Below are 26514 nucleotides of genomic sequence, written 5' to 3'. Positions count from 1 at the left end.
AAATATATAAAATGCTAAACATATTTAAATTTTTTACATTTAAACTCATTCCGCTAAAAAAACCGCTATAAGCTGCTCTAATACAGTAGACATGCTTACTCTTAGCCCCCTAGCGGCGGAATAACATCCATGTGAAGATATAAAATTAACAAATATTACGAAGAAATTATTTATCAACAGATAAACTGAAACAGAACATAGATAATATGTTAATACAAGAGCAAGTATCTTACACAACAAATGTAAATGTCTTTTCAAATAAGATAATACAAATAATAAACAATTCAAGGTTTAATACAGGGAGAAAAGTAAATCACTCAGCTTGCAACATAAATTCTAGGAGTAGCAGGAACAAGTTTAAGAAACATTGGATGACTAATGAAATAGGAGAATTAATGGTAGAAAGGGATATATACTTCAGGCAGTATAGAAATTGTCCATCAAAGATAGAACATTATCAAAATTATAAAACACTCAGAAAAAAATTGACAGGTATGATTAGAAAACAAAAAAACACTTATTACAATCAACTTTTTATGGATAAGCAGATAACTCAAAAGGATAAATGGAACATTATAACCAGTTAAGTACAAGGAAGAAATTATCAAGGAGAAATCAAATTAAAACACTACTAGAACAGATTTCTGGTACAAACAAACAATATGAGGTTGCAAATAGGTTTGCCAAAGCTGTATTAGATCTCAATAGATATTATATTCATTATTGCCAAAATTCCTTTAATCAACAAGATAGTCTTCCTCAGATAGTGAACTCTTGTGTAATCTTAACTCCACAATATACTGAGATCCTTAAGATTATAGAACAGTTAAAGAACAAGAAATGTTACGGACTGAACTCTATTACGGTAACCGAAGTAAAGAGAAATAAAGAACAGTTCTCTGTTCTCTTGGTGTAGCTTATAGCACGGATGTTAGAGTCAGGAAGCTATCCTACTAATTTACTTTCATTTAAGGTAATTCCAATATATAAAAAGGGATCACCAGATGACTTTTGCAATTATAGACCAATAACACTACAGTCAGTTATAAATAAGATATGGCATGTGATGCTTTCTTGCGTCACATGCCACTACTACTACTAATAGAAAATTATATTTTTTCCCATATAAGCAAATATTTACATCAATATGGAATGTTAAACAACTCTCTATTCTTATATCAGAAGGGCAAGAGCACACAGCCATTATTAGAGAATTTAGTAGTAACTTACATTTAAACAACAATAACTTCATAATGATTTTATTTATAGATTTGACCAAAGAATATGACCTAACTGATATCCCAATATTGCAACAAAAATTACTAAAATATGGTATAAGGGGAAGAATCAATCAACTCTTAGCATGTTACTTAACCAAAAGAAAAATAACAGTTAAAGTAGAAAATACAAAGGGAAATCATATAATGTAAAGAGAGAAGTACCTCAGGGCACTCATACAGGGCCAATCACGTTCAACATCTATATAAATGAAATATTCAAAGTAATAAAGAACTCCTTTATAAAAATTTATGCAGATGATATAATCTTATATACAATTGGAAAGAATTTGACAAAAATGGCTAAAGATTTACAGCAGGATGTAATACATTTACACACTTAGTTGCATGATAATAAATTAGCACTCAGCTTGAAAAAACAAACTTTTCGGTAATTAGGCCCTTCATCAAACCTTGGATAGCCATCCTTCTATTAAATTACATAAACATGAATGCCTACATGATCAGAATTTCCAGAATTGTAAATATCTGACTGTGGGAGCAGTTTCAAATTATTATTACCTTGGGGTTATGGATTGACTACAGTCTAAGTTGGGCAATCCATATAACAAATTTGTACAAAACAAAAGAGATTTTATGTGTACTTTTTTTACTACATTAAGAATAAGTTAAATCTTAGAACAAAAGTTACCTTATATTATGCATTAGTGGACTCCCAACTCAATTATTTAGTAAATGTATGGGCACGAGCAAATATAACTGAAATAAGGGTAATAAACAACTTAATTAACAGAATTTTGAGACTTTTAATGGGGACAAACTTTCGGAATGACCTGAATAAGAGAAAGCAATTTTTGTCGAAATATAAAATACTTTATCCAGTTCAAAAACTGAAGTTAAATTTAATCTTGAAAAATCTTAACACTATTTTTGAAGAGTTGAATCTACAAAGAAATGTCTCACATAATTTAAGGAACCCAAAAGCAATTGTTTTGCCTCACCCTAGGGTACTAAATAGATTTGGAGATAGACATACAATGAATATAATAAAGAACTTGTGGACTAGTGTAGATTTCAGGCTCAGGAGAAGTTATTCTAGCTCCAAATTAAAATTTTTAATAAGGAAATTTTTGATACAGTAGATACAATACTCTCAAATACTCCTGAGAGGTGTCCACAACAGTCCAGACTCTGACTAGACGATGTATCTTTATTCCCAGCTAACAACCAAACTGCTCTACATGGGTTTGGCCATAGCAAAAAGGTAATTCCATATTTCGCCCTTAACATACCTATGGAAAGGGGCTCCCAACGGCGAGTGAAAACTACTCAATATCTCCGGCATCTTTATCTCCGAATTTTACGATCTCTGTCATCGTTTCAACAAATCGAAGACCAGCAACGCATCACAGACGGATCAGACAGTTTATATCCGTCGTCAAGGTCAAGAGAACAGCTTCATCCAATTGCTATTTCAAAATGTGCGATCCATTAAGAACAAACTGAATGAAGTTGAGGAGCTCTTGCTGTCCGGTTCAATGGACGTGGTTTGGTTCGCAGAAACATGGCTTGATCTCAGTGAAGAAACACTTTCTTCTGCTTGGTCTGCAAGATATCAAATGGTGTGCACGTCTAGAGAAAACCGCAGGGGAGGAGGAGTCGCAATTTTGTTCAATGAGCGGGTATTTTCTATCCTCCATTCAGTATCGAGCCAGTTCGATTCTCTCGAGGCAGTTCTAGTCACTCTAAAACCTAAAAACAACAACAGCCAGAACGGTTCTCTCGACATTGTCGCAGTGTATATCCCACCAGTTCCAGACGCACAAGTAGTTGATGAACTCCTGAATTGGCTGCTTAACCATCTTTATTCATCACTGAAGAAATATCCTGGGGAGCCTTATTAGGTCTTAAACTGGTGAGCACACCACCGACGAGGGTGAAAGCAAATTGGACCTCGTGTTCGCGTCAGCAAATTGTGTAGCTAATCAAAACCCGACAAGCAATATGCAGTTTGATCATAACCCCATCATTCTCTCTGTGCAAACAGAAATGCCCATCACTTCTGGCAGGAGAAAAGTCACAGCCAAAACAATTACAGCGCCCAAATTCCTCAATCCTGAAAGGTGTGTTTATGCAGCCCAGGCTATCCCCTGGGATGTACTTGAGGAACGCGACCCTGAACTCGGAATCGACCTAATGACAAGACGAATGGCCACTATCTCTCTCTATTCTGACCTCTAACCATTACAGAGCACCTGGTGGAGTCGACGACCTGGTGGAGTCCAAAAGTCTCTGAAAGCTTCCACGTCAATCAGAACATGCATGAACGATGGAAAAACTCCGACTCACCCTCGGACAGAACTGCCTTCTCCCAAGATAGGGCACTTTTTATTAGGAACAAGAGGGAAGCAATAAAACTTCACTTAGAGGCTACCATAAATAAGGGGAAGCCCTTCCATAGAAGCAAATCAGAGGACGTCATCGATTCACTCAATCTGAGCAGTTGGCTCGACCATATCACTAGGTTCGCCGCTCAGCCAGAATCCACTACACCAATGTAATTCCCAATCAGTCCGATTTCAACAGACCCCTTAAATTCAGTTCAACTCACCAAATATCAGCTGACTGATGCAATAAATACTTTAGCACCTACGGCCGCATCCGGCCGTAGGTGCTAAACTATTTTTAGCGCCAATGGGATTCCTCAGTTTACACTGAAATGCCTGAGTACATTTATTGTTGATCCCATTCTGTCGTTATTCAACAAAATCCTTCATCAAAAATTCTTCCCTCCTATATGGCATGTGTATCTAGTAAGACCGCTGCCAAAAATACGCTCTGCTCCTTAGCCCAGTCATTTCCGTCCTATTTATTCTGCATCAAGCCTATTAAAGATATTTGAGAAATCTCTTCTGAAAACGTTAACCACCCAAATAATGTTCCACATCAGCCACCGCAGATCCACTATGCCACCCGGTAAAGATCCACCGCTACAAATCTAGTCACCACCACTACCAAGATCCTCGAAGCATTTGAGCACGGTTCAGAAATCACCGTGACTTATATCGACGTCCAGGCAGTATTTGATTCCGTATCCGTTCACGCGTTGGCAAGGCTACTAAGTGAATATTACCTCATTGGAGGAGACGTGCTCTGGTTTATTCAGACAATGCTTCAGAACAGGACCATTATTGCTCGCGATGGCAATCTGCGCCACACCAGGACTATTACAGCTGGAGTCCCACAAGGCGGGGTCCTCTCTGGTATCTTGTTCTCAGCTGTTCTTCTGCTTTTCGTGACGAGCCGAACTGATATTATCACCTTCGCTGATGATATAAAGCTGTTCACTGCTATCAACCCTGGAGACACTGCTGAATACACAAATGCCTTAATCGTACAGAAAATCCAGAACCTCGAGACCTTCCTGTCCGGTTTCGGCCTTCACATCAATCTGAGAAGTCGAAACAGTTAACCTTCTCGCTCAAACGCAACCCAACAATGGTGAAACCCAATATAAGAGGATCTGCGATTTCTGCTGTTCAGCAACACACCGATCTGGGCGTTATCTTTGACCAGAAGCTCTCCTTTCTACCACACATAGACCATCTGCAAATAAAGTTCTGTCGACTCCGGTGGATGCTTAAGCAACAACTTATGCATGTCCATGACCAGGCCGTTGGGTGCAGATATATTAAGACATGTGTCTATCTGGTCATACTTTATGGCGCAGAAGTCTGGACCTCAACTGCCACAACGCATCTGAGACAGATTTTTGCGGGCGAATTTTGGCTATTGAAGTGGGCCGTATGGAAATTTCGTCTTCCCCCTGCACCAAGGACCACCCAGATGGCGGCAGCTCAAAACATCAGACGTCTTCCTGCCATTATCCATGAGAGAAGACTCGTCTTTGCTGTAAAAATGATGATTGGCGTTATTTCGGAACCAGACTTCTGGGCTAACTGTGGATGGAGAATCCCAGTACCAAGCCTTCAGGCCAATCCAGTCCTTCAGGCCACCCCAAACCGGTTAAAGTTATCCGATCGGTTCTTACCTGTGCAAATGCTGCAGTACATATATTCCTTGGATAGCGACCTCTATAAGTTCGCGTTGGATAAAAAAATACAGGCAGAACTTACTCCATCGACTTCCTTCTCAGGACCGCATCACAGGACATTAGAACCTGCTCCCAAGGACCTGTCCATCACTGCCATGGATCCATCACCACAGTTTCCAACTTTCTGCGCCTGCTCAGATGACTCCAGCACTGTAAAAGGACCGCTCCCTAGAGAATAATTTAACTTGATAACATGCTGTTGTGTAAATATTTTCATATATAAATTTTTCAATTTTTTTCCAGTGTTTAAACCTACACTTGTATAATTAGCAATAATATTGTTTTTTTATCCTTGTTTATTACATTGTATTAGCCTTTACTGTAAACCCCTGGCTTGTAGCCGTGAAGGGTATTGTGTACGGCGTGTGCCTTTTGCATGCAATAAAGAGTTCTTCTTCTTCTTCTTCTATTAGAATTGCTATGCAGATAAATTACTATCTCTGTTTGCACTGTGGAATGTACTATGTGTTGTGATTTCATTATCTTTTCCGTTAGATAACAAATTTGTATGCAAAAACTTGTAAATGAAGAAATACAACTTGTTGTCAAGAAATTTACTTTTCTTAACAAGTTCATTTATTGTAAACAAAATCTCTTGATAAAAATATATTGTATTGTATTGTATTACTAGCCATATAGTTCAAGAATGCCTGAGGCTTATGTACACCAGCCAAAAAAAAAAAAAATTACGAGTTACCCTGAGAGAGAGAGGAGAGGAACAGAGAGAGAGAGAGAGAGAGAGAGAGAGAGAGAGAGAGAGAGAGAGAGATATCAGAAGTAGAAGGAAATCACCAAGGAAGAGAAGAATGATGATATCCAACTCAGGACCCTTGGTGTGCCAAGCCCATACTCATCAGACGTGAGCCCCTGGGGTTAAATGGTGTACTGAGTCAAATGCTTTTCTAAAATCCAAATAAATTATGACATTGTTTCCTATATCCATAAGCAAGTGTCAAAATAGTTTAACTTAAATCATGCTTAACTAACCTTTACAAGGTGAGTTAAGCATGATTTTCCCTTAACAAAACTATGCTGTGTGGCATTCAGAAAGCCCTTTCTCTCTAAATGTCCATTGATTGCTCTCTTAATCATTGCCTCCAAGATTTTCTCTACCACTGAAGACAGACTAACTAGTCTGTATAGTTACTGACTTCATTCTTAGAACCGCCTTTATGTATTGGCGATGCGTTGACACTTCTCCAAACCAAAGAAATCTCTCCTGAGTCCACAGATGTCTTCATAATTAACCTTAATGGTTCAATGCATTCCCTGGTCAACTCTCTCAAAATTGCTGGATATATTTAAACTCCAAGAGGCTTACTTGCCTTTAGGCTCGAAAGCTTTTCTAATAGATAGTCATCTGTAATTTCGAAATAACTAATTTCATATGTCACAACTTAATTGCACAGCCTTTTCTCAGCGTGAAATGTCTCTCGTCAGTAAAGGCCGATGCGAAGTACCTATTTATTTCATTAGCTAGGTTATCTAAAGCTTTCCCACACTTAGTACACAAGAGTCTGATCTGATTCGTTTTCTTCTTTGTATTCACATACATGAAAAATTCCTTGTTCCCCATTCTTTTCTCTCTTAAATAAGAACGAACTTCGTAAATTAATCTAATTATAACGTTATGGATTATTAAAGTGCTTATTTTGGTGTGTATCAACTTTTTAAAAACTGTTTTTATAGTTTAGACTTGTTGAATAACACTCCCTAAAATGTACATTATAAATGATATTTTAACGAGTAAGGCATTGGCGTTTTATGTTAAAGCAGTGTCCTCGTCGGTAGCACAGTTGGTAAAATCGCCGTCTTTTCCACCCACACCGGGTGGAAAAGACCTGAGTTTGAGTCCCGTCGATGATTTAAGGAATTTTTAAGGCCCTGTTTCACAACGTGGCTGAATTAGATGGTTTCTTGCGATGGTAGTAGGGATTTTTCTCCAGAAAACTCGAGTTTTTCATCGAGCAAAAAGAAAATCGATCACAGGACACACGCAATTTACAGACAGTATATACGGAGCAATATAGCTTTAGTTACTGATGCTCCTAAAACCCTATTACAGAAGCAACAACAACAACAACGTCTTAAGTAGTGCTTTCTCCTACTTAGCCTTGGCCTTCTTAATCTTATGTGTGGTACTATTACATATCAGCTTGTAGTTGTTGTAGGCTTTAGTACTTTTCATCGCTCAGTGGCCTTCCCATGCTGTCTTTTTCTGTTGTATTTACCTCGGCATCATCCTAGTGCTATATTTACTTAACAGTATTCATGTATTCCTGATATGCGTTCATGGTTTCTGTGATTATTGCCTTAAAACTATTCCATAATTCTAATATATTCGTCCTTTCTCTGCATTCCTCCCAATTAATAGATGTCATGTAGCGCCTTAAACTGCTATCGTCTCTTTTTCTGAAATTAAAACTCGTGCATTTACTTTAACTACTGCAACATATTTCTTCATTGACCAACTAACAAATGCCTGATCATTACCGGCTAATGGTTCCTGTACTGTAAGCCCTATGACATCATATGATTGGTAAGTAATGATGAGGGCCTAGAATATTATTACTGCTATTATTTTCTGTAACATGCTGGTACAAATTATAATCTTTAATTTTCTTTAGAAATTTTGTTTCTCCGTGGTGATTTTCCTTCCTACTTATTCCAATCAATTAGGGACAGATTGAAGCCACCATTCTTCAGTTTCATTTTCTGCCTACACCAAAGCTCGCAACAATTTTAAAGCAGTCATTAATCAGTCCAAACAAGATTTTGAACAGGCTAAGAGTAGAAAACTTGCTTCTTTCCATAATTGTAGCCGAGCATTCTGGTCTCTTGCCAAAGCTATTGGCCACAACTTTTGCCAATCTCTGCTCCCACCTCTGTCAAAACCCGATGGTTCTAATGTCACTTCAGCAAAGGATAAAGCTGACATGCTAGCATCCAAATTTTCTTCAAACTCCTGTATTATATAAGTAAAACACCTCCCACCATTCCAAACACGCTCCATTCAATTGCCCTGTGGTCTTCTGTCAAAAGTATGCCAGAAGGATTTTGAAGAATCTTGATGCTAAGAAAGCTCCAGGTCCTGATGGTATTTCTCCACTTGTTCTCAAAGCCTGTGCTCCTGAACTTACCCCTGTTCTTTGCGACTTTTTCTTTCACTTTCTTAAACCAAATGTGTTTTTCCTTCTGCTTGGAAATTTGCTCACATTTAGCCAGTTGCTAAAAAGGGTGACAAATCACTTCCATCCAATTACCGTCCCATTGCAATCACTTCTACTCTTTCTAAAGTGATGGAGAAATCAATTAACCGCCAACCCTTAAAAAATCTAGAAACCATCCGTCTGATCAACGATCGCCGGTATGGATTCCGTCATTATCGATCCACTGTGGCTTATGTTACACATTTAAGGATAAATTCAATGGAAAAGTTCAATGAAACACAAGCAGTTGCTCTTGACATCTCAAAGGCTTTTGATCGTGTTTGGCATAAAGGTCTTCTAAACAAGCTTCCATCTTATGGTTTGCCAACTGTTTTTTGTAATTGGTTATCCAGTTTTCTTTCTGATCACTCACTGAGGGTGATGGTAGATGGCTCTCTGTCTTAATTCTCCACTAATGCCGGTATCCCCCCAAGGTTGTTCTTTTCCCCACTCTTTTACTCTTGTATTTTAATGACCTTCTTCAATTGACCTGAAATCCTATCCATAGTTTTTCTGATGATAGCACATTGTATTCCACTTTCCGGTTTAAGAAACCTCGCCCTGATCAATCAGCTTCAATTTCTCGAATATCCACTACCAATTCCTTAAATGCCGATCTCCAGGTAATTCTCCAGTGGGTCAAAGACAACTGACTTCAATCCTTCTAAAACTCAGTCCTGTCTTATATCTCGCAAAAAAGATTCTTCTGCTCTTATGCTTAACTTTGGTGACACTTCGATTTCTAGGCAAGATGATATATCTATTTTGGGGATTACCCTGACTTTCAATCTCTCTTTCCACAAGCACATACAAATATTGCTTCTTCTGCATCTAAAAAAATTGGTTTTCTCTTTCGCTCTCAGCGTTACTTTTCTTCCAAACAGTTGTTCACTCGGTACAAATCGCAAAGCCGCCCTATCATGGAATATTGTTCCCACATCTGGTGTGATGCCCCTAAAATCTCTCTCAGGCTTCTAGATTCCATTCAGAAGAGGGCAGTTAGGTTAATTAATGACTCATCTCTAACAGAGTCTCTGTCTCATAGACGTTTTGTTTCTGCTGCATGCTCTTTCTACAGATACTTCCATGGGCACTGTTCTACTGAATTGGCTTCTATAATTCTTGCTCTATCTTTGAAAACAGTCCGAACACGTGCCGCCACCAATCAACATCCATTTACTGTCCAACTTCAAACTCACAGAATCAACTTTTCATCTTCCTCGTTTATTCATTCAACTTCCGTTTTCTGGAACAACCTTTCTTCACACGTATCTTCTGAAAATTACAGTCTACAGAATTTCAAGTTTTATGTCAACAAATATCTTCTTTTTTTGTCTTCCCAACCTCCAACCCATGCACGATACTAAGTACTATACGTTCTAATACCTCTCGTGTTTGGGGTTTTCATGAAAAAAAAAAAAAAAAACATGGAAAGGGTCTGTGTTCTTTTTGCCGTCTCTCGAAAGCAGGCATCTAGATATGTTCAGTTTTGTACTTATACAGGGTGATTCACTACCAGTGCGACAAACTTGCAGGAGGTGTAGGGGGCACAAAGACGAATCGGAATCACATAGCATTGCAGGGTCCGAAATGCCTTCGTCATGCGGTAGAGGACGTTGAACGGGAGGTCGCCTGAACAGCGATTCCGCTGGAAGTCAGCATTTGCGAACCGGTTCCCGAGCCAGTAGGATGGACGAATATTCAAACATTGAACTGGCCGACATACACCTCGCGTATGGAGCTGCGGACTGTAACGGGCGCGCCGCTCTGCGCTTGTACCAGAAACGTTTCCGGCACAGGCATGCTCCTCATCATACGATTTTCGCACGTGTGCATAGAAGGTTACGTGAGACTGGTTGTTTCACGAGAGTTACCATGAATCGAGAGCGAACGACGAGGACGCCAGACAATGAGGAGAATGTCCTACGTCTTGCAGAAGGCAATCCGAGTACGAGTATTCGAGCGATGGGCCAACGATTGGGTATTTCCCAATCCACTGTATGAAGGATACTGTCAACAAACCAAATGAGTTCATACCATCTGCAACGGTCCAATCATTGGAGCCTGCGGATTATCCACTCCGGAGGACTTTTGCTACTTGGTTTCTTCAACAGAAACGGTTCGCAAATGCTGACTTCCAGCGGGATCGCTGTTCACGCGACCTCCCGTTCAACGTCCTCTACGGCATGACGAAGGCATTTCGGACCCTGCAATGCTATGTGATTCCGATTCGTCTTTGTGCCCCTTACACGTCCTGCAAGTTTGTCGCACTAGTAGTGAATCACCCTGTATATTAACAAGGCCCAGCTCGAGCCTTCGTTATTTAGTGGCGGTATCATTACATTGTTTACATGTCTCGCATCACGTATCAACTGTTCTATGTATTTATTCAATTACATGTATGTCAGTGTTCTTTTTTCTTTCACAAAATTTTTTCCTATAATTTCCTATAACTAGTTTAACTGATCACAGGAAACTGAATAACTTAAGCATCAGTTTCATAGGGTAGCAATTACTGCAATCCGATCAGAAGCAAACGTATCCTCAATATGAAGGAGTGGGTGTCCTGTCAATTTTCTAACAAGGGATTCCCTCGAAGAGAATTGTAGTTAATAATCATCCCAGGTGAAAATATTCTTTTGAATTTTATCAAATTATTATCTCTATATACATTAAAAAAGTTTTCCGCCTGGTGATATTTATTCACTCTTGAGAATGCTGCGTGGTGGGATAGCCAATGGAAGAAGAGGGATGCGGGTCACATGGTACAAGTGGGCAGGGCAATTAAGTCACTACAAATGCACAGGTAAATAATTACATAGGTCATTTCCTGATTAGATATCGATCAGTGCGTTTCGACAGGTATCTTGAATCCGTGACGTTTGATTTGCTAAAGTAGTAATTAGCACAATGCTGCGAGCTAGATTGAGAATCACTGATTACGAGAGAAAACGACGCCGTCAGGAGTCTGCACGGAAATATAGAGAGAAACATGCTGAAAGGTTACGAACTGATCAGAGAATATGTTCAATGATGACGGAGCAAGTGGAAAATCAACGCGACAAGAAGCAGATAGCTAATATGGACGAAGAACAGGCTGAAACTCAGCAAACCGTTAAACGGCTCAGATGTAATGTAAAATCTTCACAAGATTCGCAACAAACCACTGAAGTATCATATTGCGATTTAGGTGATTATGGCAGATGAATGTCAACATTGCTGCGGATTATCTTTTCACGACGAACTCGGGAGAGGCACATATTTGATATTTGTGTTGTCACAGAGGGAAGGTATGTTTGCCGACGGCAGATGCCTATCCAGACGCTATAAAGATTTTGTTGTTTGACAACACGAATGCGGGGGCTGGCGAGCGAAGCTAGCAGGGGATGGAGCCCCTAGTTATTATTTATTTATTATTTTTTTTTAAACAAGAGGCTCAAATAATACTCCAAAATTTAACAAAGGTCTTGTGCAAGTCCTTTCCAATTCACCCCTGCCTCTATTTCGTGTTTAAAAATCGGAAACTGTGCTTAACTTCAGAAATTTCGGTTATTAGCTTGCTTGCTATATACTCACTGCAATGGCTATAAGTCAATCCATCATTCTGAGGTTTAATTTCATTGGTTCACGTTTTGGCTATCAGTTTCATATAATGTAAATCGGTGTTCTGAAGCTTTTTTGTTTGTTTGTTTCCTTTATCAGCAAATCTACAATTCAATTAATATATATTTTTTAATAATAAATATACCGTTGCATGAATTTGTCGATTTTAATTCCTTCTGCGAATTTCCTTAAATCAAACTTTTATATTAATATTAAAAAAATTACGGGTGTAACATGTTTTTAGTTATTTATTAATTATTATTTATTGTAAAATACATGTTGTTTTTTTTTTTTTTTTTTTTGATTTGGTAGTTGTTGGCGCATCGGCTTCTGTGGCCATATTGCACCTCCCAAGGTTTTTGCAGTACTTTGATCCAAGCCCGAGGCGGGAATCGAACCCGCGACCTTTGGGTTGCCGGGCAGGTACTTTACCCACTCGGCTAGCCCGGTCGGCAATACATGTTGTGTGCTTAGTTTCTATAGGAGACCCCTCCTTCAGCAGGCCTTCGCCTAGAATCCCAGATGTCCTAAGGCTGTTACTGGCAGAGACCGGAAAATGATCAATCGCGGTGTATATATTTTTCTGGAGCTCACCAAACCCAGAAATTTTATTATTTATTTGTCTAATTTAATTTTTAAGTTCATTCTGAATTTTTTTTTTTTTTTTTTGTGTCTACTTAATATGTGTTTTATACCTTAAAAGTTTGGAATCGCGTTTAATTTTTCTTAATTTTCAAAGTTTTTTTTAAAAGAGGATAACTTGTTCACCAATTTTTATTATCTATAAAAATCAAAAAACTGATATTTAAGAATTCTCGAATATAATATTCGAGAATATTCCAGAAAGATGTAGTAGATCGCTAAACGTGAAAGAACATTGTAGAAGATTCCTGAATTTGGTAGAACATTGTCGCTGATTCTAGAATATTCTAGAAAGTGGGAATATCGTTTCAATATTATATAAATTGCAGATGATTCTAGACTGTTTTACAATAATATAAATTGAGGAGTAAGAGCTGTAACTTATAAAATCGAACTCCCGTCATTCAGAAAAAGGGTGTTAGTCTAAGTGTAAGTCGCGTAAGTTTTGAGTGCTTCTTGATAACCATGGCAAGAAATAAGGAACTGAATGTTGAAAAAGGAAGTGCCGTTATAACTGTATAAAAAAAAAGTTATTACATGGACGTATTGGCAAAAAATAGGGGTTTCATTTAAAAGAGTACAAATTACCATTCAACGATTCATGGAGACTGTCAGTTTAAAGCACAAACCACGACTAAAAGGAACGCGCGTAACAACGGAAGCCCCCAATATAAGACAATAACACTGATTTCTAAATTCAATCAACAACTTACTGTACTTGAAATTAGAGAGATGAGTTGAATAGGAAAAGAGAAACTCCCGTGTCTACATCCACTGGAAAACTTTGTCTTAAACAAGCAGGACTTCACAGTCATGTCGCGCTGTGAAAACCGTTATTGTAGAGTGAAAAAATGTACTGTGAACGGATGAATTCAAATTTGAAAACTTTGAATCCAAGCGTAGCATTTATGTGAGACGGTCAACGGGAACGAAAATGGTGCCACATTGTTCAGATCCTTAAAATCAAGCACAGTGATGCTTGAATTCAAGCATCACTGATGGTTCCATCATGATCTGGTGTTGCTTCTGTTTATCTGGAGTGGGTGACATTATCAGAATTGAAGGAATTTTAAGAAAGAATGTCTATAAAAACATTATTTAACATAATGCAATATCCTCTAAACTTCGACTTTGTGGAATAAATTTTATATTGCAACAAGACACTGGCCCGAAGCACAGCTCTAAGCTATGCAGGGACTTTCTAGCAAGAGGTATTACAAATTATGGTGTGGCCATTCTAAGCACTTGACTTAAATCCAATAGAGCTTTTATGGTATCATCTAGATTCTACACTGTGAAGTCCGTGAAGTCTGGCCATCGTGGGTAGGATGGCGATTCTACCGTTGGTAGAATCGCCATCCTTCCCACACCGGGTGGAATAGACCTGAGTTTGAGTCCCACTGTCCCATCGATGATGTGAGGAATTTTTATCGGTCTTTTTCAAAACGTGGCTGAGTTAGTCGGTCTCAGGCGAAGGCAGCATGCTCCCAGAAACTCCGCTTTTTCGTCCAGCTAAACAGAAAATCGACTTCAGAACACACGCAATTCACAAACAATATATATGGAGCAACATGGCCTTAGTAGCCGATGCTTCTAAAATTCAACAACAACAACAACAATAACCGTGAAGTCTGCCCACCTTCACAAAAATTATGGGAAAACATTACAGATCTCTTGGAATAATGTTACTGAAGAAACTGATAAAATTAATCGCAAGAATGCAAAATCTGTGTAAGACAGTAATAAAATTCAAAGAATTAATCTTGGAAGCTACTAGGCTTTTCATACCAACAAAGAAATATTGTTCAAGATTTATGCCTAAATGGATGTGAGATTAACTAATTAAACATGTGACAGAGAAGAAAAATGCATGGGATACATATAAATTAACATGTTACACAGAAGCCTATGATAGATATAAGCTGGTCTGTAACCAAGTTACTAAGGAGATTAGGCAGGCGAAGGCATATTACAAGGAATCTTTGGCAAAGGATGCCAAGAAAAACAGCAAAGAGTTCTTTACTTATATAAACTCTAGAAGGAGGTGGATGAATCAGATTGGTCCACTTGATATCGATGGTTAAACTGTTGATGATCCTGCTCAAGTAGCTGACAAACTAAATGAATATTTTGCATCGACATTCACACATGAGGAGTTATTCAGGGAGGGAATGCCAGAGGTGTATTCAACTCTGGCGGTAAGCTAGATAATCTTGTTATAACTGAGTGTAAAATGGAGGAGAAATTGTTGAAGATAAACACAAGAAAGGCACCTGGGGTGGATGGGATCTATCCAGTTATATTAAAGGAGGCAGCAAAGGAAGTAAGCAAACCCTTAGCCATAATTATGAGAGCTTCCTTGGACTCAGAGGAGGTACCCATAGACTGGAGATGTGCAAATGTGACCCCAATTCACAAAGGAGGATCAAAGGCTGACACAAGTAATTACAGACCTGTGAGTTTGACTTCTGTTCCAGGAAAATTAATGGAGGCATTGGTTAAAGAAGCACTGCAGGATCATCTAGACAAGACTTCAGTTATAGCTCGGACACAGCATGGTTTTGTTAAGGGGAAGTCTTGCCTGACCAATTTGATTGGATACTATGATGCAGGGAATAACTTTGATATTATATACTTGTATCTTAGAAAGGCTTTTGATACTGTTGCGCATGGAAGACTGCTGCACAAATTGGAGCAGTGTGGCATTGGAGGCAAATTGCTGCTATGGATAAAGGGGTGGTTGAGGGGGAGAAGGCAGAGAGTGGTAATCAATGGACACTGCTCATCGTGGACTAATGTTATTAGTGGAATCCCTCAGGGTTCAGTGTTGGGTCCATTATGGTTTTCTGTATTTATAAATACAGAGAACAAGCTTAAGCTTAATGTCCAAGTTTGCAGACGATACAAAGGTTGGCAGTGTTGTTAAGGACACTACTAACGCTATGCTGCTGCAACAGGATCTAGAAAGGTTGAGCAGATAGGCTGATAGGTGGCAAATGAAGTTTAACATTGATAAATGTAAAGTACTACATATGGGAAACAGCAACCCCAGAGCACCTTATCAACTCTGTGGTACTACACTGACAGTGGTAGAGAATGAAAAGGACATGGGGGTAATTGTGCAGGTAGATATGAAGTTCTCTGAGCAGTGCAGACGGGCTGCAAGAGTAGCTCATGGTGTCTTGTCAATGATATACAGGAATTTTTCTAGCAGGGATAAGGCGGTGATTATTCCCCTGTATAAGGCAATGGTCAGGCCACACCTTGAGTACTGTAAACAGGCCTGGAGGCCTCATTTCAAGAAGGATGTAGAGCTGCTGGAACGAGAACAGAGAAGGGCAACAACATTAGTGAATGGAACAAAGGGTTGCTCTTACGAAGAAAGGCTTAAGTTTTGCAAATACTGTGTCTGGAGACTAGGCACTGGCGAGGTGATCTGATAGAGGTGTATAAAGCCTTGAATGGTTTGAGCAAATGCGGAACGGGATTCTTCCTTTTGTTCAGAATAATCGCCTGAGAGGGCATAAATTCAAATTGAGAAAAGACGGTTGTAGGATAGATGTGCGGAAGTTTGCCTTTAGCTAGCGAGTGGTTGATTGCTGGAACAAACTTACATCTGTCGTTGTAGAAGTTGATAGCTTAAATAGATTCAAGGCAGAACTTTATAAACATATGGAGCGAGTGGATGGGTAAAATAAGGGCTTTTTTTTTTTTTTTTTTTTTTTTTTTTTTTTGGCTGATGCTATATAATCTTGCTTTCTTGCATCATGTGCCTTTGCTAATGCTAATGCTAAAATCTCATGAATGATATTTTGATGAAATATCAATATACTGTAGTTGTTAATTTTAATCATTTCAATATTTTTTGCTGTAAATTTTAGAATGCTAAACAAAAAAAAATTTAAATACTTCTTAGTGTTTTTTTTTTTATATTAAATCTTACATTGTCATAACTAATTTCAAACAAATTAACGGAAACTGTTGCTATACGCTGTGATTCCAAACGACGGGAGTGTTTTTCTATAAACACTTTCTAAGACGTGTTTTTATTTTATTTAAGTTAGATATATATCGGTAGAAAATAGTGATAGATACATCTCTCCAGGACTTTGTTTATTTTTAAAATAGATCATATGGTGGAAAAGGTTGACGGCTCCTGAGTTGACGATGTATTAATTCTGGAAGAGGTGGAAACCTAACCATTGCTCCTGGTGTCCGCTCAAGTTACATGTATTTTGGGGATTTTGTTCTTTTAGTTTTGTAAAAATTATATATTTTCTAAGTACAATATATATATATATATATAAGAATTATATATTTATTGTACCTGGTTTATAAAACAAAAATAATTATTTATTTTTTGCTTATATTCTGACTTCGCGGATTCTTTTTATTAGCCTCATAAAAGTTTGCGCAACCTCTGTTTGTATCAATATTTATTTCTTAACTGAAAGACTATAATGATGTTTTAATTTTGGTCGTGACTGCTGACAACGTATCGGCATTTAATTAAAAATGTGAAACGCAGAGGTGAGTGTTATTAGATGCTTTAAATTGATAATACTAAATAATGTGTTTATGTATAAACTAGAATTTTAATTTTTGCCAGTAAAGTTATTTCGGATTAAGGGAAGGAAAACGATACCTTCAACTGTAAATCGTCTGCTTTTTGTATCTAATAGCCAGAGTTTATAGACCTGCGCATCAATGGTCAGCTGCCATATTATTTATTTACCTCCAAAGTAGAAATGCCAAATACAGTAGTTATATTTAAATATCATTTTAATCTTGTTAGCGTAGCGTCTTTCCCTATATTGTTTCCGTTTAATTTTATTTGCTTTATGCAGATTTAATAGGGTAAACAACAGTAAACACATAAAAGCAAACATATTACTTCGTTTTCAGTGACTGATTATGCTAAAAAGTATTTATGATCAATTTAAAGTGACATCCCACTGTTTTCTTTTCTCCAGTGGCGTAACTAGAATTTTTGGATTAGCTACAATGTTAATAAAAACAGAGGGAAGGCTTAAATTTTTATTAACTTATCTTAATAAAACGCCAATGCCTTACTCGTAAAAATATAATTTATAATGTACATTTTAAGGAGTATTATTCAACAAGTGTAAACTATAAAAACCGTTGATACAACTAAAAAAAGTTGATACATCAAAATAAGCAAGTTAATAATCCATAACGTTATAATTAGGTTAATTTACGAAGTTCGTTCTTATTTAAAAATTCATCTTCCTCGCACTTATGGCAAAATGGCATATTACTTCTTTAAGGTCCATTTTTTGTTTAGTGGCTAATGTATCCCATTTAATATAGTTTATCGTGTAGAATTTCTTTTGTAGTCTTTTATTATTTTTAATTTACAAAATGACCTTTTTGTTCTTTCAGCACTAGACACATAGCATACTTTACTTTCTTTAACTGGGATGTATTAATCTGCCTTACGTCATTGTTACAGAGTCCAGCTGGTGGGTGGGAAAGCCCCTAGGTGCCGGCGATCGCCCGGGGCCCGAGAGTGTAGGGGCCCGAATTCCAATGATATTTTAATTTTTTTAAATATAAAAAAATCGTTGTGTCTTAATATAATACTTTAATTATACATAAAGTCAGACCTCTATATAACTTAATTCGTTAAAAATTCGTTAAACAGAAATTTCGTTATAAAGAAATAGATAAAGTTTAGGGGCTCACATCTGGTGAGTATGGGCTTGGCACACCCAGGGTCCTGAGCTGGATATCATCATTCTTCTCTTACTTGATGACTCTTCTCTCTCTGGCCCTCTCCTCTCTCTCTCTCTGGCCCTCTCCTCTCTCTAAGAGTAACTCGGAATTTTTTTTTTTTTTTTCTGACTGGTGCAGTATAAGCCTCAAGCTTCCTTGCACCATATGGCTGATAATAATAATAATAATAATAATAATACAATACAATTTATTTTTATCAAGAGAATTTATTTACAATAAATGAACTTGTTAAGAAAAGTAAATTTCTTCATTTACAACAGTTTTTGCATACAAATTTGTTATCTAACAGAAAAGATAATGAAAACACAACAGTAGTATATTCCGTACTACAAACAGAGATAGCAATTTATCTGCATAGCAATTCTAATCTACTGTATCATTGAGTATCAAAAATTTTCTTTTTAACTAGCCAACAAGTTGTTGGCTAGTTAAAATTATATTCATTGTACGCCTATCTCCAAATCTATTTAGTACCCTAGGATGAGGCAAAACAATTGCTTTTGGGTTCCTTAAATTATGTGAGATATTTCTTTGTAGATTCGACTTTTCAAAAATAGTGTTAAGATTTTTCAAGATTAAATTTAACTTCAGTTTTTGAACTGGATAAAATATTTTATATTTCAACAAAAATTGCCTTCTCTTATTCAGGTCATTCCAAAAGTTTGTCCCCATTAAAAGTCTCAAAATTCTGTTAATTAAGTTGTTTATTACCCTTATTTCAGTTATATTTGCTCATGCCCATACATTTACTAAATAATTGAGTTGGGAATCCACTAATGCATAATATAAGGTAACTTTTGTTCTAAGATTTAACTTATTCTTAATTTAGTAAAAAAGTACACATAAAATCTCATTTTTTTTTTTACAAATTTGTTATATGGATTGTCCAACTTAGAGTCAATCCATAACCCAAGGTAACAATGATTTGGAACTTCTTCCACAGTTAGACATTTGCAATTCTGGAAATTTGATCATGTAGGAATTCATGTTTATGTAATTTAATAGAGGGATGAATGTCCAAGGTTATATGAGGAGGTCTACCAAAAATTTTGTTTTTCCAAAGCTGAGTGCTAATTTATTATCATGCAACCAAGTTTGTAAATGTATTACATCCTGCTGTAAATCTTTAGCCATTTTTGTCAGGTACTTTCCAGTTGTATATAAGATTATATCATCTGCATAAATTTAATAATAATAATAATAATGGCAGCACTCTAGCAGGCCATGAGGAATATAAACACAGGCCATAAGAAAGATAGACAAGCAGCATACCCCACTCAACCTAAGCGAGGAGCCACCTCCCGCCTAGACAGCACAAGAAACGAAACTAGAAATATGGGCAAAGAAGCCACTCCATGGCAGACACTACATTGATCTCCATCAGGGTCACATAGATAAAATTGCTTCCAATGCATGGCTCACGAGCGGGACGCTCTTCCTCGAGACTGAAGGATTCATGCTCGCTATCCAAGACCAAGTAATCAACACCAGGAACTATAGAAAATACATCGCCAAGGAGCCCGGAGTGTTCGATGACACATGTCGACGATGCGACCTGGCCTCAGAAACGATCCAACAAATCACTGCGGGATGCAAGGTGATCACCCAGACTGAGTACTCTCATAGACACGACCAGGTAGCCAGGATAATACATCAGAAGTTAGCAAGGAAATACCAGTTGATCGAAGAAAGTGTACCGTACTACAAGTACGAACCCCCAAGCACTACTAGAGACCCGAACCCACAAGCTGTTCTGCAACCGCGCCATAATAACGGATAGGACAGTCCCGCACAACAGACCGGACATAACCGTTGTGGATAAGGGTTATGTCCGGTTTTCATTTAAGAAGGAAAAGGCTACCTATCTGATTGACTTAGCGGTACCCAACAATGGCAACCTGCAGAAAACCCATGGGGAAAAAATCAGGAAGTAAAGAACCTAAGAAGGGGATCAAAGAGATGTGGCATATGCAACAAGTAACGACCATCCCGATCATCGTGTCAACCACAGGTATGGTCCCAAAGACCCTGCATAACAGCATAGCAAGGAACTCCAGAAAGTCGCAATCCTGAATCCCTGTAGGATAGAGAGTTCCTCGACCAACAGTAATACCAGACATAACAACCACCACCCTGTGTACTTGGTAACAATACCCGTCACGAGATGGAACCCCCAATCAGGGAGAAATAATATAAGAGCAATAATACAATACAATACAATTTTATTTATCAAGAGAATTCGTTTATAATAAATGAACTTGTTAAGAAAAGTAAATTTCTTGACAACAAGTTGTAATTCTTCCTTTACAACAGTTTTGTACAAATTTGTTATCTTACAGAAAAGACTATGAAGTCACTACACATAGTATATTCCACACTGTAAACAGAGGTAGTTGTTTATCTGCATATCAATTCTAATCTAATAATAATAATAATAATAATAATAATAAAGAAATAAAGTGCAGTAGAAAAGAAATGTGAACATCTTGACGGAATTCTCACTCGCATCGAAGTCTTTGTCCCGTATTCGCCAGTGAGAATTCCATCTTGAGGGAATTCTCACTGGCGAATACGGGAGCAAAGACTTCGATGACAAAGAGTTATGTCAAGAAATCAATCTTTGCAGGATGTTTTTAAAGGGAAAAAAAAAATTGGTTTGCTGAGAATTATTGACATTTATTCAAGAAAAAAACTTAGTTGAATTATATCCCAACGTCACCATTTCTCTTCGGTATTTTATTAACATTGCAAATTACGGTTGCGTCTGGAGAAAGGAGTTTTTCAAGACTCAAAAGGATTAAAACATATTCATTGTCAAGCAACAATTGGACAAGAAAGAATTAATGGATTTTCCATTATTCCAATAGAACAAGATGTACTAAAAGATATAAATACATCTGACGTTATAGACAAATTTATATCAAGTAAATATCATAAGATAATGATCTGAAAACGTTTAAGTTTATATAAATAATGTACTAGTCGTTAAAGTTTAAATAATTTTTGAGAGTTTCCTTTATTTTTCAATTTAACGAATTCACCTTTAGTCTTTGCTAGGGGGCTCCCAGATGAATATTTCGTCCAGGACCGTCAGAAGTCTAGGTACTGCACTATGTGTGATAGAGATTAGTGATGGTCATAATCGAATGATTAATGATTAATTATTTCAATAATCCAGCTAACGATTATATGCAAATTAGTTGATTATGAACTCAACAACAAGAAAACGTATAAAAACAAATAACGACAGTGAAGGGATTCGATCCAGTGGTATCAAAACTAAAGGTGAAGTGCTGTTTACCATTCGGGGAGACAATAGGGTTTTCTTATTGTTGATTTCGTAATTAACTAATTACGATTATGACTTACGATTTTGCCTGTCACTAATGGAGGTACGTAAGCATCTGGATTTCATATGTGTATATTATCTGTTTGGGTGGGCACTGCCGGGTGAGGTACCTGTTCAGTTGGTATGTGATGACTCGGTGGTCCAATGTGGTCCACGAGTGTTGTACCATTAAATCAGTAATGTTGCCAGAGAAGGACCTGGTGGAAATATCAATCGTTGCCTCCCACAGGGTGTACAGAATGTTGGGAGGTTATTTGGATGGTTGAGTATTCTAAAGGGAGAGTTTCTTCAAAGCGTTGACCGTTTCTTGTTCCTCATCTATCCGGTGTGAGTTGTGCCATGCTGGTGAGCGACAGTTTACATCCATTACCATGATGATCTCATTTGGGAGTATTTGAAGAAAAGATTCTAGGTACTTGATGGCTGGGTCGATGTCCTCCACTGGCCTGCAGTACATGGAGACGGAATAGAAGTTTCCAATCCGACTGATAATGTGGGCACCACCAGGCTGTACAGAGTCCGGCAATCTTGGTTGCCGTGGAGTTTGGATTTCAAACCGCAATGGCAGTCCAGGGTGTGTCACCGTACGACTGAATGATTTTATATCTTAATGGGTACCCCCCCACCCTGACCTGTCGCATGTGGGTATATGGTTCTTGAAGTTTAATGAGATCTGAGTTCTCATTGTACATACCTTGTCGACAAAAAGGAAAAGGCTACCTGTCTGATTGACAAAGCGATGCCCAATACTGGCAACCTCCAGAAAACCCACGAGGAAAAAATCAGGAAGTATACCAACCTAAAACAGGAGATCAAAGAGATGTGGCATATGCAACAAGTAACGAACACCCCGATCATCGTGTCAACCACCGGTATCGTGCCGAAGACCCTACATAATAGCCTAACAGCAGTAGTTCCCAGAGAACACCTACAAGGAATTCCAGAAATTCACAATCTTGAACACTTGTAGGACAGTCAGAGAGTTCTTCGACCAATAGTAACAACAGACATAACAACAACCACCATTATATATATACATTCCATTCTTATTAATCATATTCGCATAATTGTATCTTATTAATCATGATCGCAAATTTGTATCTTCATTTCTTGATTATATTTCACTCAACTTATTTCTGCCAAATATCATAGGTATTTAATTTTTCTCTTCTTCATATTTTTATTATATTTCATGTCTTTCACTCAAAATATACACTACAAGCTAGCGGTATTAATTTCCACTTCTACTAACACTCTCACAGCCAAGGCCCTCTCTATGAGGTTGGGTACTTACACACCCAGCTTGCCTAGTATCCTTTAAACTCTTTTCCTTCTCTTTACATCTTTCTACTTTCTGATCTTCGTTTTTCCGTCCGTTGAACTATTAGTGTAATACGAGGGTGATTCGGACATTCTCACTTTTCTTATTCTCACTATCTTCGCCTCTATATTTTTAACTTCTTTTCCCTCCCCTACCTTGCATTGCTTCCTTTTTCTATACCGCTACCTTGTTATTCATTATTATTTAACTTACATACTTTTGATTTAAACTTACGTTCTTACACACTTTCTACTTAATTTATTAAATTAAACACACTGCGTTTGCGTTCTTACATACTATCGACTCAATTTAGTTCTAAATACACTACGTTACTTAATTTATTAATCTAAATACACTGCGTTGGGGCTACCTTACTCATGTTTCTGGAGATTTAAAAATTTTTTTTTAAAAATTTTAAAAAATAATTTTTTTATCCATTTCATTTTTATATCCATTTCATTTCTATAGCGTCTCCATCAGCATGAGTTTGCATAGAAACACAGTGTTTGGTACATGATCAGGTGTAGCCCCCTGATGAAATACCTGATCTATGTACCAATTTTTAATTTTTAATTTTTAATTCTTTAATTTTTATTTTATAATTTTAATTTTTATTTTATAATTTTTATTTTATAATTTTTATCTCTATTACCCTCCCCTCTTTTTCTTTCAGCTTTTGTATATATGATTGGCTGGTTAATTCGGCATTAATTCAGATTTAATTCTACTTAATTATTTATTTTTTATTATTATTTTTTTTATTTAGGTTCTTAACATTCTTTTTTTCTTTTTTCTTCAACTAGGCTCGGCATTTTGTGTTTAATAACTTCTCCATCTATATTTATTTTTATTTTTATTTTATTTTATTTTACTTTCATTGGTGACACACATATATATATATATATATATATATATATATATATATATAGATATAAGGTTATACCAGATATATATATATATATATAAGGTTATACCTCCTATAACGCAGTACATGTGTTCCTAAAAATATTCGCGTTATGGTATTTCGCGCATTAAAAACAGGGCTTATGGGAAAAATAGGGATAGGGGTAGAGCACTCAAAAAAAATTTTAACTCTGGTAAGTAAAACGCAAAAAAAAAAAAAAAAAATTAGAAAACCAATAAAATTGCTAACACAGATTTAAACATCTTAAATTTCTAATAAATAAATAAATATTACAGTAAATATAGCACTTTATCTTGACAAGATGTTTTTGCACTTCATAACAGCAGCATCAATGATCAATTGCTCTTTGCATCCTCTGCTAATCTGCCTACATCCTCTGCTAATCTGCCTACATCCTACTACCTTTTGCTGCTCGGTCACGATGTTCTGGCTCTCCAAGTGGTTTGATATCTTCTTAGTTTTGCAGCTGGTATCTTGTACATTGTTGGGAGACAGGTAATTAGTCTGTACTTTGCCGAGTTTGTGGTGTCTTTGTCCTGGGCCTTCAGGTTGGTGATTCCTTGAGTTAGAGACTCAAGGAATCGCCAACCAGGGTGCCTTATTATCTGGGTGAACTGCTCTTCTATGCGCCTGTGTGTGTGCAGCTGAATTTCTTGTACCAACAGTTGTGGATGTTATCTATTCCTGGGGTACACCAATTGTGGGACTTCTTGATCGATGTTGTACTTCTTCCTCCCGAATCTCCCATTCTGTTATCTCTTGTACGTTTTTGGTTTTCTTCCTTTCCAGATCTATTCAGGGGGGCATGGCTGTTATGGTTAACTTCGCGGCCATAGGTTCCCCAGAACTCCTCGAGTACCTTATGGTTGAGATTCGTTGCCTTCCTTCTTGTACGATTTTCCTGTAGAAAGCTCTCTGGATTTCATGAAATGTCTTGTTGTCTGTTTTTCTCTGGGCGGAGTCTCTTGCCGAGTGGCAGATGTTTCTGCTTGTGGGTGTCAAGATATTCTTCGATCCTCTGATTATACGTATCGTGTTTGCTGTGGATGTCTTTCTTGAGGATGACCTTCGCTTTTCTGATCAGGTTCTTACTTCTGTTACCCAGTTGGTACTGGATCAGTTGGCCTGTCTCCATTCTTCTCTCTTCTATCTTCTGCTGTTGCCTTCTTTCCAAGACTGGTGGTTCCTTGTCTTTGCATTTTGTGTTATGTTTTTCTCTGATTTTCCTTCGGTTCATCCTAGTTGCTGTTACAGCGGCACAGTAAATGGCTGTGCAGATAGTGTGTAGTGTTACTTCGTTATTATTGGGATAATGCGATATTATTTGTGTATTGAGGTTGCCAAAGGATTCTGCTTCGGTATTGTGTGGGTATCTGTGTGGTCCATTCCCTGGAATTCTACTAGGACCTTCTTCTACTCTGGATATTGGGATCTTGTCTGTTTTCACTTATGCTGCTCTGGGTTGTAGTTCTTATTCTTGCTGTTCCTCCTCCATTTCAGTTTGCGTTATGGCCATGTTCATTATTATTTGTAGTTGGTCGTTCCCATCATGCTTGATTGTTTCCAAGATTGCAGTAGCTATGAGGTTCTTCTTGACAATGGTCCGTCTGTAGTCTGCTATCCGCTGTCCTGTGACCTGAACAGTCGGGAATTGTTCCAACCATATAATGTGCAGTTTCATCCTATCCATTTTCATGTCTGTCTGTCTGTAGTTTCGTTACTTCGTAGTATGCTCGCATGATTAACGTATTCATATCGATGCTCCACTTCATAAGTTGACTTCTTTTTCCCTCCTGAGTAGAGTCATTAGCGCAGTTGCGCAGGAAGCACTTCCAGTAGGTTGGGCTGAATAGGCTTGCCCTTCAGTTGTGGTAGCCATACGCAAGACAGCCCGTTCGCTCCACTGATGTCCGTTTGGCGCATTGTCCTCCACATCTGTGCTATATCTTTAACGGTTATTTTTCTGATGGATCAGTTTTAGTGAAATATAAACACATGAAGATCTTTCGAGAAATTTCTAGAGGATATCCTCAGGGGTCCATTTTTGGCCTTTATATTTGGAATATGATACTGCAGAATCAGATCTCAAACGTTTTTGATCGTACTAAAATAATTGCTTTCGGGGATGACCTTACCTTGTTTGTAAGTGGAAATTCTCGTCTCGCATTGAAAAACAGTGCTATTTCAGTTCTTTCTGGTCTGCTAGCATGGGCTGAGGCAAATAAGTTGAAGATTAGTTCTCATAAAACTTACATGATGGTGTTCGGCTGTAAGCTGGACATTAGGCAGGTACCTCAAATTAAAATTAACCATAAGCAGATCACAATGGTTACAGAAGTAAAATATTTAGGAGTAA

Source organism: Mastigoproctus giganteus, chromosome 8 (genome assembly GCF_048544385.1).
Source record: "Mastigoproctus giganteus isolate SK-2022 chromosome 8, ASM4854438v1, whole genome shotgun sequence".
Taxonomy (NCBI): domain Eukaryota; kingdom Metazoa; phylum Arthropoda; class Arachnida; order Uropygi; family Thelyphonidae; genus Mastigoproctus; species Mastigoproctus giganteus.
This window is presented reverse-complemented; position numbering follows the sequence as displayed.